Here is a 14,637-nt window from a genome sequence, read left to right as displayed (position 1 = left end):
TAAAATTGGGGACCAACCACAAAACAAAAACCTTATGCAACAGATCAAAACACCGCCGCCGTACCCTACCACAACGGGACATGTACATTAGTTTTCCAAACTACCATGGTTCCATTTGTCGCACTAGCTACGCATTGCGAATCTGTCGCGCTTTGCTACTAGCTAAAAGGCTAAAAGAGCTATGCATTAGCTACATTTACATTTTCTTTCAATCGTGTTTGTGATAACTTGCAGGCAATTATATTTGGTAATTGAGATTAAACGTCGTTGTAATTGCGCATTTCATAGCAAAGTAAGCCTCGAAATGAAGTCTTGGCGTTTATACTGGAGAGTTGTGCAATCGAAACGAGACTTGTGTCAGTGTGACGCAATAGAAAAGTATCGCTCCACTCAACAACTTGCGTGATTTTCTTCTTTTGTTCAACTTAACCTGCAAAAGTTTCTATTTCATTGCATTCTACCTTTTCTCTTTAAATTATATCACGACCCCTTGAACAAAGTGCTTCAAGCTCAATTGAACGGTCAGCTTGCATCTACGTGAAGCACCGTTGCTCCAGTTGCGTGTGACATTACATGAAATCGAAATGGTGCCCAACCACAAAACAAAAACCTTATGCAACAGAACAAAAGTCCGCCGCCGTACCGTCCCCAACTGGGCCACGTACATTAGTTTTCTAAACTACCAAGGTTAAACTAGCCGCACTAGCTACGCATTGCGATGCGGTCGCGCTTTGCGGCTAGCTAAAAGGCTATAATCGCTATGCGTTAGCTACAATTTCTTTCTTTCGTATTTGTGATAACTTGCAGGCAATTATATTTGGTAATGGAGTTTAAAAGGCGTTGTAATTGCGCATTTGAAAGCAAGGAACTCCTCGAAATGAAGTCTTGGCGTTTATACTGGAGAGTTGTGCAATCGAAACTAGACTTGTGCCGGTGTGTATAGTGCAAATATTTTAGTTAAGTTCTTTTAACGATAACAGACAAACCTTTTATTGGTTAACTGTTATACTTTTATTATTTACTTATTAGACTATAATAAACATTTTGAGACCCGTTAGAACTTTTTGCAATGTGAATTGCACATTTGGCACCATATAGTTCACAAGGCACTTTTTAGGACCTATATAACTAATGTATAGTGCAAATTTTTTAGTTAAGTTCTTTTGAAGATAACAGACAAACCTTTTATTGGTTAACTGTTATAATTTTATTATTTACTTATTAGACTCTAATAAACATTTTGAGACCCGTTAGAACTTTTTGCAATGTGAATTGCACATTTGGCACCATATAGTTCACAAGGCACTTTTTAGGACCTATATAACTAATATATAGTGCAAATTTTTTAGTTAAGTTCTTTTAACGATAACCTACAAACCTTTCATTGGTTAACTGTTATACTTTTATTATTTACTTATTAGACTCTAATAAACATTTTGAGACCCGTTAGAACTTTTTGCAATGTGAATTGCACATTTGGCACCATTTAGTTCACAAGGCACTTTTTAGGACCTATATAACTAATGTATAGTGCAAATATTTTAGTTAAGTTCTTTTAACGATAACAGACAAACCTTTTATTGGTTAACTGTTATACTTTTATTATTTACTTATTAGACTCTAATAAACATTTTGAGACCCGTTAGAACTTTTTGCAATGTGAATTGCACATTTGGCACCATATAGTTCACAAGGCACTTTTTTAGGACCTATATAACAAATATATAGTGCAAATATTTTAGTTAAGTTCTTTTAACGATAACAGACAAACCTTTTATTGGTTAACTGTTATACTTTTATATTCTACTTATTATACTCTAATAAACATTTTGAGAACCGTTAGAACTTTTTGCAATGTGAATTGCACATTTGGCACCATATAGTTCACAAGGCACTTTTTAGGACCTATATAACTAATGTATAGTGCAAATATTTTAGTTAAGTTCTTTTAACGATAACAGACAAACCTTTTATTGGTTAACTGTTATACTTTTATTATTTACTTGTTAGACTCTAATAAACATTTTAAGACCCGTTAGAACTTTTTGCAATGTGAATTGCACATTTGGCACCATAGAGTTCACAAGGCACTTTTTTAGGACCTATATAACTAATATAGAGTGCAAATTTTTTAGTTAAGTTCTTTTAACGATAACAGACAAACCTTTTATTGGTTAACTGTTATACTTTTATATTCTATTTATTATACTCTAATAAACATTTTGAGACCCGTTAGAACTTTTTGCAATGTGAATTGCACATTTGGCACCATATAGTTCACAAGGCACTTTTTAGGACCTATATAACTAATGTATAGTGCAAATTTTTTAGTTAAGTTCTTTTAACGATAACAGACAAACCTTTCGTTGGTTAACTGTTATACTTTTATTATTTACTTATTAGACTCTAATAAACATTTTGAGACCCGTTAGAACTTTTTGCAATGTGAATTGCACATTTGGCACCATATAGTTCATAAGGCACTTTTTAGGACCTATATAACTAATGTATAGTGCAAATATTTAGTTAAGTTCTTATAAGGATAACAGACAAACCTTTTATTGGTTAACTGTTATACTTTTATTATTTACTTATTAGACTCTAATAAACATTTTGAGACCCGTTAGAACTTTTTGCAATGTGAATTGCACATTTGGCACCATATAGTTCACAAGGCACTTTTTAGGACCTATATAACTAATATATAGTGCAAATTTTTTAGTTAAGTTCTTTTAACGATAACAGACAAACGTTTTATTGGTTAACTGTTATACTTTTATATTCTACTTATTATACTCTAATAAACATTTTGAGACCCGTTAGAACTTTTTGCAATGTGAATTGCACATTTGGCACCATATAGTTCACAAGGCACTTTTTAGGACCTATATAACTAATGTATAGTGCAAATATTTTAGTTAAGTTCTTTTAACGATAACAGACAAACCTTTTATTGGTTAACTGTTATACTTTTATTATTTACTTATTAGACTCTAATAAACATTTTGAGACCCGTTAGAACTTTTTGCAATGTGAATTGCACATTTGGCACCATATAGTTCACATGGCACTTTTTAGGACCTATATAACTAATATATATTGCAAATTTTTTAGTTAAGTTCTTTTAACGATAACAGACAAACCTTTTATTGGTTAACTGTTATACTTTTATATTCTACTTATTATACTCTAATAAACATTTTGAGACCCGTTAGAACTTTTTGCAATGTGAATTGCACATTTGGCACCATATAGTTCACAAGGCACTTTTTAGGACCTATATAACTAATGTATAGTGCAAATTTTTTAGTTAAGCTCTTTTAACGATAACAGACAAACCTTTTATTGGTTAACTGTTATACTTTTATTATTTACTTGTTAGACTCTAATAAACATTTTAAGACCCGTTAGAACTTTTTGCAATGTGAATTGCACATTTGGCACCATATAGTTCACAAGGCACTTTTTTTGGACCTATATAACTAATATATAGTGCAAATTTTTTAGTTAAGTTCTTTTAACGATAACAGACAAACCTTTTATTGGTTAACTGGTATACTTTTATATTCTACTTATTATACTCTAATAAACATTTTGAGACCCGTTAGAACTTTTTGCAATGTGAATTGCACATTTGGCACCATATAGTTCATAAGGCACTTTTTAGGACCTATATAACTAATGTATAGTGCAAATATTTTAGTTAAGTTCTTTTAACGATAACAGACAAACCTTTTATTGGTTAACTGTTATACTTTTATTATTTACTTATTAGACTCTAATAAACATTTTGAGACCCGTTAGAACTTTTTGCAATGTGAATTGCACATTTGGCACCATATAGTTCACATGGCACTTTTTTAGGACCTATATAACTAATATATAGTACAAATTTTTTTGTTAAGTTCTTTTAACGATAACAGACAAACCTTTTATTGGTTAACTGTTATACTTTTATATTCTACTTATTATACTCTAATAAACATTTTGAGACCCGTTAGAACTTTTTGCAATGTGAATTGCACATTTGGCACCATATAGTTCACAAGGCACTTTTTAGGACCTATATAACTAATGTATAGTGCAAATTTTTTAGTTAAGTTCTTTTAACGATAACAGACAAACCTTTAATTGGTTAACTGTTATACTTTTATTATTTACTTATTAGACTCTAATAAACATTTTGAGACCCGTTAGAACTTTTTGCAATGTGAATTGCACATTTGGCACCATATAGTTCATAAGGCACTTTTTAGGACCTATATAACTAATGTATAGTGCAAATATTTAGTTAAGTTCTTATAAGGATAACAGACAAACCTTTCATTGGTTAACTGTTATACTTTTATTATTTACTTATTAGACTCTAATAAACATTTTGAGACCCGTTAGAACTTTTTGCAATGTGAATTGCACATTTGGCACCATATAGTTCACAAGGCACTTTTTTAGGACCTATATAACTAATATATAGTGCAAATTTTTTAGTTAAGTTCTTTTAACGATAACAGACAAACCTTTTATTGGTTAACTGTTATACTTTTATATTCTACTTATTATACTCTAATAAACATTTTGAGACCCGTTAGAACTTTTTGCAATGTGAATTGCACATTTGGCACCATATAGTTCACAAGGCACTTTTTAGGACCTATATAACTAATGTATAGTGCAAATATTTTAGTTAAGTTCTTTTAACGATAACAGACAAACCTTTTATTGGTTAACTGTTATACTTTTATTATTTACTTATTAGACTCTAATAAACATTTTGAGACCCGTTAGAACTTTTTGCAATGTGAATTGCACATTTGGCACCATATAGTTCACATGGCACTTTTTAGGACCTATATAACTAATATATAGTGCAAATTTTTTAGTTAAGTTCTTTTAACGATAACAGACAAACCTTTTATTGGTTAACTGTTATACTTTTATATTCTACTTATTATACTCTAATAAACATTTTGAGACCCGTTAGAACTTTTTGCAATGTGAATTGCACATTTGGCACCATATAGTTCACAAGGCACTTTTTTGGACCTATATAACTAATGTATAGTGCAAATTTTTTAGTTAAGTTCTTTTAACGATAACAGACAAACCTTTCATTGGTTAACTGTTATAATTTTATTATTTACTTATTAGACTCTAATAAACATTTTGAGACCCGTTAGAACTTTTTGCAATGTGAATTGCACATTTGGCACCATATAGTTCATAAGGCACCTTTTAGGACCTATATAACTAATGTATAGTGCAAATATTTTAGTTAAGTTCTTTTAACGATAACAGACAAACCTTTTATTGGTTAACTGTTATACTTTTATTATTTACTTATTAGACTCTAATAAACATTTTGAGACCCGTTAGAACTTTTTGCAATGTGAATTGCACATTTGGCACCATATAGTTCACATGGCACTTTTTTAGGACCTATATAACTAATATATAGTACAAACTTTTTTGTTAAGTTCTTTTAACGATAACAGACAAACCTTTTATTGGTTAACTGTCATACTTTTATATTGTACTTATTATACTCTAATAAACATTTTGAGACCCGTTAGAACTTTTTGCAATGTGAATTGCACATTTGGCACCATATAGTTCACAAGGCACTTTTTAGGACCTATATAACTAATGTATAGTGCAAATTTTTTAGTTAAGTTCTTTTAACGATAACAGACAAACCTTTCATTGGTTAACTGTTATAATTTTATTATTTACTTATTAGACTCTAATAAACATTTTGAGACCCGTTAGAACTTTTTGCAATGTGAATTGCACATTTGGCACCATATAGTTCACATGGCACTTTTTAGGACCTATATAACTAATGTATAGTACAAATATTTTAGTTAAGTTCTTATAAGGAAAACAGACAAACCTTTTGTTGGTTAACTGTTATACTTTTATTATTTACTTATTAGACTCTAATAAACATTTTGAGACCCGTTAGAACTTTTTGCAATGTGAATTGCACATTTGGCACCATATAGTTCACAAGGCACTTTTTTAGGACCTATATAACTAATATATGGTGCAAATTTTTTAGTTAAGTTCTTTTAACGATAACAGACAAACCTTTTATTGGTTAACTGTTATACTTTTATTATTTACTTATTATACTCTAATAAACATTTTGAGACCCGTTAGAACTTTTTGCAATGTGAAATGCACATTTGGCACCATATAGTTCACAAGGCACTTTTTAGGACCTATATAACTAATGTATAGTGCAAATTTGTTAGTTAAGTTCTTTTAACGATAACAGACAAACCTTTTATTGGTTAACTGTTATACTTTTATTATTTACTTATTAGACTCTAATAAACATTTTGAGACCCGTTAGAGCTTTTTGCAATGTGAATTGCACATTTGGCACCATATAGTTCACAAGGTACTTTTTAGGACCTATATAACTAATGTATAGTGCAAATTTTTTAGTTAAGTTCTTTTGAAGATAACAGACAAACCTTTTATTGGGTAATTGTTATACTTTTATTATTTACTTATTAGACTCTAATAAACATTTTGAGACCCGTTAGAACTTTTTGCAATGTGAATTGCACATTTGCACCATATAGTTCACAAGGCACTTTTTAGGACCTATATAACTAATGTATAGTGCAAATTTTTTAGTGAAGTTCTTTTAACGATAACAGACAAACCTTTTATTGGTTAACTGTTATACTTTTATTATTTACTTATTAGACTCTAATAAACATTTTGAGACCCGTTAGAACTTTTTGCAATATGAATTGCACATTTGGCACCATATAGTTCACAAGGCACTTTTTTAGGACCTATATAACTAATGTATAGTGCAAATTTTTTAGTTAAGTTCTTTTAACGATAACAGACAAACCTTTTATTGGTTAACTGTTATACTTTTATTATTTACTTATTATACTCTAATAAACATTTTGAGACCCGTTAGAACTTTTTGCAATGTGAATTGCACATTTGGCACCATATAGTTCACATGGCACTTTTTAGGACCTATATAACTAATGTATAGTGCAAATATTTTAGTTAAGTTCTTTTAACGATAACAGACAAACCTTTTATTGGTTAACTGTTATACTTTTATTATTTACTTATTAGACTCTAATAAACATTTTGAGACCCGTTAGAGCTTTTTGCAATGTGAATTGCACATTTGGCACCATATAGTTCACAAGGTACTTTTTAGGACCTATATAACTAATGTATGGTGCAAATTTTTTAGTTAAGTTCTTTTGAAGATAACAGACAAACCTTTTATTGGGTAAATGTTATACTTTTATTATTTACTTATTAGACTCTAATAAACATTTTGAGACCCGTTAGAACTTTTTGCAATGTGAATTGCACATTTGGGACCATATAGTTCACAAGGAACTTTTTAGGACCTATATAACTAATAGATAGTGCAAATTTTTTAGTTAAGTTCTTTTAACGATAACAGACAAACCTTTTATTGGTTAACTGTTATACTTTTATTATTTACTTGTTAGACTCTAATAAACATTTTAAGACCCGTTAGAACTTTTTGCAATGTGAATTGCACATTTGGCACCATATAGTTCACAAGGCACTTTTTTTGGACCTATATAACTAATATATAGTGCAAATTTTTTAGTTAAGTTCTTTTAACGATAACAGACAAACCTTTCATTGGTTAACTGTTATAATTTTATTATTTACTTATTAGACTCTAATAAACATTTTGAGACCCGTTAGAACTTTTTGCAATGTGAATTGCACATTTGGCACCATATAGTTCATAAGGCACCTTTTAGGACCTATATAACTAATGTATAGTGCAAATATTTTAGTTAAGTTCTTTTAACGATAACAGACAAACCTTTCATTGGTTAACTGTTATACTTTTATTATTTACTTATTAGACTCTAATAAACATTTTGAGACCCGTTAGAACTTTTTGCAATGTGAATTGCACATTTGGCACCATATAGTTCACATGGCACTTTTTTAGGACCTATATAACTAATATATAGTACAAATTTTTTTGTTAAGTTCTTTTAACGATAACAGACAAACCTTTTATTGGTTAACTGTTATACTTTTATATTCTACTTATTATACTCTAATAAACATTTTGAGACCCGTTAGAACTTTTTGCAATGTGAATTGCACATTTGGCACCATATAGTTCACATGGCACTTTTTAGGACCTATATAACTAATGTATAGTGCAAATTTTTTAGTTAAGTTCTTTTAACGATAACAGACAAACCTTTCATTGGTTAACTGTTATAATTTTATTATTTACTTATTAGACTCTAATAAACATTTTGAGACCCGTTAGAACTTTTTGCAATGTGAATTGCACATTTGGCACCATATAGTTCACAAGGCACTTTTTAGGACCTATATAACTAATGTATAGTACAAATATTTTAGTTAAGTTTTTATAAGGAAAACAGACAAACCTTTTGTTGGTTAACTGTTATACTTTTATTATTTACTTATTAGACTCTAATAAACATTTTGAGACCCGTTAGAACTTTTTGCAATGTGAATTGCACATTTGGCACCATATAGTTCACAAGGCACTTTTTTAGGACCTATATAACTAATATATAGTGCAAATTTTTTAGTTAAGTTCTTTTAACGATAAAAGACAAACCTTTTATTGGTTAACTGTTATACTTTTATTATTTACTTATTATACTCTAATAAACATTTTGAGACCCGTTAGAACTTTTTGCAATGTGAAATGCACATTTGGCACCATATAGTTCACAAGGCACCTTTTAGGACCTATATAACTAATGTATAGTGCAAATTTGTTAGTTAAGTTCTTTTAACGATAACAGACAAACCTTTTATTGGTTAACTGTTATACTTTTATTATTTACTTATTAGACTCTAATAAACATTTTGAGACCCGTTAGAGCTTTTTGCAATGTGAATTGCACATTTGGCACCATATAGTTCACAAGGTACTTTTTAGGACCTATATAACTAATGTATAGTGCAAATTTTTTAGTTAAGTTCTTTTGAAGATAACAGACAAACCTTTTATTGGTTAACTGTTATACTTTTTTTATTTACTTATTAGACTTTAATAAACATTTTGAGACCCGTTAGAACTTTTTGCAATGTGAATTGCACATTTGCACCATATAGTTCACAAGGCACTTTTTAGGACCTATATAACTAATGTATAGTGCAAATTGTTTAGTTAAGTTCTTTTAACGATAACAGACAAACCTTTTATTGGTTAACTGTTATACTTTTATTATTTACTTATTAGACTCTAATAAACATTTTGAGACCCGTTAGAACTTTTTGCAATATGAATTGCACATTTGGCACCATATAGTTCACAAGGCACTTTTTTAGGACCTATATAACTAATATATAGTGCAAATTTTTTAGTTAAGTTCTTTTAACGATAACAGACAAACCTTTTATTGGTTAACTGTTATACTTTTATTATTTACTTATTATACTCTAATAAACATTTTGAGACCCGTTAGAACTTTTTGCAATGTGAATTGCACATTTGGCACCATATAGTTCACAAGGCACTTTTTAGGACCTATATAACTAATGTATAGTGCAAATATTTTATTTAAGTTCTTTTAACGATAACAGACAAACCTTTTATTGGTTAACTGTTATACTTTTATTATTTACTTATTAGACTCTAATAAACATTTTGAGACCCGTTAGAGCTTTTTGCAATGTGAATTGCACATTTGGCACCATATAGTTCACAAGGTACTTTTTAGGACCTATATAACTAATGTATAGTGCAAATTTTTTAGTTAAGTTTTTTTGAAGATAACAGACAAACCTTTTATTGGGTAAATGTTATACTTTTATTATTTACTTATTAGACTCTAATAAACATTTTGAGACCCGTTAGAACTTTTTGCAATGTGAATTGCACATTTGGGACCATATAGTTCACAAGGCACTTTTTAGGACCTATACAACTAATATATAGTGCAAATTTTTTAGTTAAGTTCTTTTAACGATAACAGACAAACCTTTTATTGGTTAACTGTTATACTTTTATTATTTACTTATTAGACTCTGATAAACATTTTGAGACCCGTTAGAACTTTTTGCAATGTGAATTGCACATTTGGCACCATATAGTTCACAAGGCACTTTTTAGGACCTATATAACTAATGTATAGTACAAATATTTTAGTTAAGTTCTTATAAGGAAAACAGACAAACCTTTTGTTGGTTAACTGTTATACTTTTATTATTTACTTATTAGACTCTAATAAACATTTTGAGACCCGTTAGAACTTTTTGCAATGTGAATTGCACATTTGGCACCATATAGTTCACAAGGCACTTTTTTAGGACCTATATAACTAATATATAGTGCAAATTGTTTAGTTAAGTTCTTTTAACGATAACAGACAAACCTTTCATTGGTTAACTGTTATACTTTTATTATTTACTTATTATACTCTAATAAACATTTTGAGACCCGTTAGAACTTTTTGCAATGTGAAATGCACATTTGGCACCATATAGTTCACAAGGCACTTTTTAGGACCTATATAACTAATGTATAGTGCAAATTTGTTAGTTAAGTTCTTTTAACGATAACAGACAAACCTTTTATTGGTTAACTGTTATACTTTTATTGTTTACTTATTAGACTCTAATAAACATTTTAAGACCCGTTAGAGCTTTTTGCAATGTGAATTGCACATTTGGCACCATATAGTTCACAAGGTACTTTTTAGGACCTATATAACTAATGTATAGTGCAAATTTTTTAGTTAAGTTCTCTTGAAGATAACAGACAAACCTTTTATTGGGTAATTGTTATACTTTTATTATTTACTTATTAGACTCTAATAAACATTTTGAGACCCGTTAGAACTTTTTGCAATGTGAATTGCACATTTGGCACCATATAGTTCATAAGGCACTTTTTAGGACCTATATAACTAATGTATAGTGCAAATATTTAGTTAAGTTCTTATAAGGATAACAGACAAACCTTTTATTGGTTAACTGTTATACTTTTGTTATTTACTTATTAGACTCTAATAAACATTTTGAGACCCGTTAGAACTTTTTGCAATGTGAATTGCACATTTGGCACCATATAGTTCACAAGGCACTTTTTAGGACCTATATAACTAATATAGAGTGCAAATTTTTTAGTTAAGTTCTTTTAACGATAACAGACAAACGTTTTATTGGTTAACTGTTATACTTTTATATTCTACTTATTATACTCTAATAAACATTTTGAGACCCGTTAGAACTTTTTGCAATGTGAATTGCACATTTGGCACCATATAGTTCACAAGGCACTTTTTAGGACCTATATAACTAATGTATAGTGCAAATATTTTAGTTAAGTTCTTTTAACGATAACAGACAAACCTTTTATTGGTTAACTGTTAGACTTTTATTATTTACTTATTAGACTCTAATAAACATTTTGAGACCCGTTAGAACTTTTTGCAATGTGAATTGCACATTTGGCACCATATAGTTCACATGGCACTTTTTAGGACCTATATAACTAATATATATTGCAAATTTTTTAGTTAAGTTCTTTTAACGATAACAGACAAACCTTTTATTGGTTAACTGTTATACTTTTATATTCTACTTATTATACTCTAATAAACATTTTGAGACCCGTTAGAACTTTTTGCAATGTGAATTGCACATTTGGCACCATATAGTTCACAAGGCACTTTTTAGGACCTATATAACTAATGTATAGTGCAAATTTTTTAGTTAAGCTCTTTTAACGATAACAGACAAACCTTTTATTGGTTAACTGTTATACTTTTATTATTTACTTGTTAGACTCTAATAAACATTTTAAGACCCGTTAGAACTTTTTGCAATGTGAATTGCACATTTGGCACCATATAGTTCACAAGGCACTTTTTTTGGACCTATATAACTAATATATAGTGCAAATTTTTTAGTTAAGTTCTTTTAACGATAACAGACAAACCTTTTATTGGTTAACTGTTATACTTTTATATTCTACTTATTATACTCTAATAAACATTTTGAGACCCGTTAGAACTTTTTGCAATGTGAATTGCACATTTGGCACCATATAGTTCATAAGGCACTTTTTAGGACCTATATAACTAATGTATAGTGCAAATATTTTAGTTAAGTTCTTTTAACGATAACAGACAAACCTTTTATTGGTTAACTGTTATACTTTTATTATTTACTTATTAGACTCTAATAAACATTTTGAGACCCGTTAGAACTTTTTGCAATGTGAATTGCACATTTGGCACCATATAGTTCACATGGCACTTTTTTAGGACCTATATAACTAATATATAGTACAAATTTTTTTGTTAAGTTCTTTTAACGATAACAGACAAACCTTTTATTGGTTAACTGTTATACTTTTATATTCTACTTATTATACTCTAATAAACATTTTGAGACCCGTTAGAACTTTTTGCAATGTGAATTGCACATTTGGCACCATATAGTTCACAAGGCACTTTTTAGGACCTATATAACTAATGTATAGTGCAAATTTTTTAGTTAAGTTCTTTTAACGATAACAGACAAACCTTTAATTGGTTAACTGTTATACTTTTATTATTTACTTATTAGACTCTAATAAACATTTTGAGACCCGTTAGAACTTTTTGCAATGTGAATTGCACATTTGGCACCATATAGTTCATAAGGCACTTTTTAGGACCTATATAACTAATGTATAGTGCAAATATTTAGTTAAGTTCTTATAAGGATAACAGACAAACCTTTCATTGGTTAACTGTTATACTTTTATTATTTACTTATTAGACTCTAATAAACATTTTGAGACCCGTTAGAACTTTTTGCAATGTGAATTGCACATTTGGCACCATATAGTTCACAAGGCACTTTTTTAGGACCTATATAACTAATATATAGTGCAAATTTTTTAGTTAAGTTCTTTTAACGATAACAGACAAACCTTTTATTGGTTAACTGTTATACTTTTATATTCTACTTATTATACTCTAATAAACATTTTGAGACCCGTTAGAACTTTTTGCAATGTGAATTGCACATTTGGCACCATATAGTTCACAAGGCACTTTTTAGGACCTATATAACTAATGTATAGTGCAAATATTTTAGTTAAGTTCTTTTAACGATAACAGACAAACCTTTTATTGGTTAACTGTTATACTTTTATTATTTACTTATTAGACTCTAATAAACATTTTGAGACCCGTTAGAACTTTTTGCAATGTGAATTGCACATTTGGCACCATATAGTTCACATGGCACTTTTTAGGACCTATATAACTAATATATAGTGCAAATTTTTTAGTTAAGTTCTTTTAACGATAACAGACAAACCTTTTATTGGTTAACTGTTATACTTTTATATTCTACTTATTATACTCTAATAAACATTTTGAGACCCGTTAGAACTTTTTGCAATGTGAATTGCACATTTGGCACCATATAGTTCACAAGGCACTTTTTTGGACCTATATAACTAATGTATAGTGCAAATTTTTTAGTTAAGTTCTTTTAACGATAACAGACAAACCTTTCATTGGTTAACTGTTATAATTTTATTATTTACTTATTAGACTCTAATAAACATTTTGAGACCCGTTAGAACTTTTTGCAATGTGAATTGCACATTTGGCACCATATAGTTCATAAGGCACCTTTTAGGACCTATATAACTAATGTATAGTGCAAATATTTTAGTTAAGTTCTTTTAACGATAACAGACAAAGCTTTTATTGGTTAACTGTTATACTTTTATTATTTACTTATTAGACTCTAATAAACATTTTGAGACCCGTTAGAACTTTTTGCAATGTGAATTGCACATTTGGCACCATATAGTTCACATGGCACTTTTTTAGGACCTATATAACTAATATATAGTACAAACTTTTTTGTTAAGTTCTTTTAACGATAACAGACAAACCTTTTATTGGTTAACTGTTATACTTTTATATTGTACTTATTATACTCTAATAAACATTTTGAGACCCGTTAGAACTTTTTGCAATGTGAATTGCACATTTGGCACCATATAGTTCACAAGGCACTTTTTAGGACCTATATAACTAATGTATAGTGCAAATTTTTTAGTTAAGTTCTTTTAACGATAACAGACAAACCTTTCATTGGTTAACTGTTATAATTTTATTATTTACTTATTAGACTCTAATAAACATTTTGAGACCCGTTAGAACTTTTTGCAATGTGAATTGCACATTTGGCACCATATAGTTCACATGGCACTTTTTAGGACCTATATAACTAATGTATAGTACAAATATTTTAGTTAAGTTCTTATAAGGAAAACAGACAAACCTTTTGTTGGTTAACTGTTATACTTTTATTATTTACTTATTAGACTCTAATAAACATTTTGAGACCCGTTAGAACTTTTTGCAATGTGAATTGCACATTTGGCACCATATAGTTCACAAGGCACTTTTTTAGGACCTATATAACTAATATATGGTGCAAATTTTTTAGTTAAGTTCTTTTAATGATAACAGACAAACCTTTTATTGGTTAACTGTTATACTTTTATTATTTACTTATTATACTCTAATAAACATTTTGAGACCCGTTAGAACTTTTTGCAATGTGAAATGCACATTTGGCACCATATAGTTC

This window comes from Clavelina lepadiformis, chromosome 1 (genome assembly GCF_947623445.1).
Source record: "Clavelina lepadiformis chromosome 1, kaClaLepa1.1, whole genome shotgun sequence".
Taxonomy (NCBI): Eukaryota; Metazoa; Chordata; class Ascidiacea; order Aplousobranchia; family Clavelinidae; genus Clavelina; species Clavelina lepadiformis.
Note: the sequence above shows the minus strand (reverse complement) of the source record.